Source organism: Elephantulus edwardii, unplaced genomic scaffold (genome assembly GCF_000299155.1).
Source record: "Elephantulus edwardii isolate Elephantulus edwardi_28Jun2011 unplaced genomic scaffold, EleEdw1.0 scaffold00287, whole genome shotgun sequence".
NCBI classification, from domain to species: Eukaryota; Metazoa; Chordata; class Mammalia; order Macroscelidea; family Macroscelididae; genus Elephantulus; species Elephantulus edwardii.
The window spans coordinates 3,223,761-3,225,109 of record NW_006400037.1 but is presented as its reverse complement, the minus strand read 5'-3'; the positions used below and the strand labels follow the sequence as shown (position 1 = coordinate 3,225,109).

General features: G+C 46.0%; 1 protein-coding gene and 1 pseudogene across 1 annotated transcript in view; one reads left to right on the top strand and one right to left on the bottom strand.

Annotated features, from left to right (window-relative positions):
• LOC102868630 overlaps positions 1-1,349 on the bottom strand; it is a 504,064-nt gene that overhangs the window by 100,711 nt on the left and 402,004 nt on the right. The window lies entirely within an intron of this gene.
• Positions 471-1,349, top strand: part of LOC102864970 — a 41,571-nt pseudogene continuing 40,692 nt past the window's right edge.

Genomic DNA, 1,349 nt, shown 5'->3' with positions numbered 1-1,349 from the left:
ATTTTGTTTCCCTCTTCCCCTGGCTGTTGTAATTTTAAACCACCAGGAGCCCGAGGCCTATATTTATAGAAAAACGCGTGTTCCCAAGGCCGCTGTGAGCAGCAAGCAATTGGTTGCCTGGTGAAGAATTTTTAGAATTCGGGAGGGGAATTCCCCATTTTAATATATATAGGTGTTTTGTTTTGTTTTTTAATTTGGCGGTTCAGACGTTAGGCAGCTGCAAATTAACAAACTCAGAGAGGGCCATATTGTGTTTTTTGGAGGGCCTTTTGTCTGAGGTTCTGCAGAGTCTATGAGCTGTCTCTGAACTCCCATTTACCCTCTTGTGTGTGTATCGGAACCAAGTCCAACGCCTCTTGGCCTCGCTCTTGCCACCTGTGTGCCACCACACCGGCCACGCCTCTTTTGTCCAGTGGTGATCTCTAGAAATAGTCCTCCTAGCAGGGCTCGCGGTAGTGGGGGGCGGGGAGATGAATGCTGCAGCCAGCAGCTACCCCATGGCCTCCCTGTATGTGGGTGACCTGCACTCGGACGTCACCGAAGTCATGCTGTATGAAAAGTTCAGCCCTGTGGGTCCTGTGCTGTCCATCCGGGTCTGCCGAGATATGATCACCCGTTGCTCTCTGGGTTATGCATATGTCAACTTCCAGCAGCCAGCTGATGCTGAGCGGGCCCTGGACACTATGAACTTTGATGTGGTTAAGGGAAAGCCAATCCGAATCATGTGGTCACAGAGAGATCCCTCTCTGAGAAAATCTGGTGTGGGAAATGTCTTCATCAAGAACCTGGACAAATCAAGAGGTAACAAGGCACTTTATGATACTTTTTCTGCTTTTGGAAATATTTTATCCTGCAAGGTGGTGTGCGATGAGAATGGCTCTAAGGGTTATGCCTTTGTCCACTTCAAGACCCAAGAGGCTGCCGACAAGGCTATTGAGAAGATGAATGGCATGCTCCTAAATGACCGCAAAGTGTTTGTGGGAAGATTCAGGTCTCATAAAGAGCGGGAAGCTGAACTTGGAGCCAAAGCCAAGGAATTTACTAATGTTTATATCAAGAACTTTGGGAAAGATATGGATGATGACAGCTGAAAGAGCTGTTCAGCCTGTTTGGTAAGACCCTAAGTATCAAGGTGATGAGAGATCCCACTGGGAAATCTAAAGGCTTTGGCTTTGTGAGTTATGAAAAACACGAAGATGCCAATAAGTCTGTGGAAAAGATGAACTGAAAAGAAATTGGTGGGAAAATCATCTTTGTAGGCCGTGCACAGAAGAAAGTTGAACGGCAGGCTGAGTTAAAACGGAAATTTTTTTTTCCCTTTTTTCTTTATGTTTTCTTTTTTTTTCTAT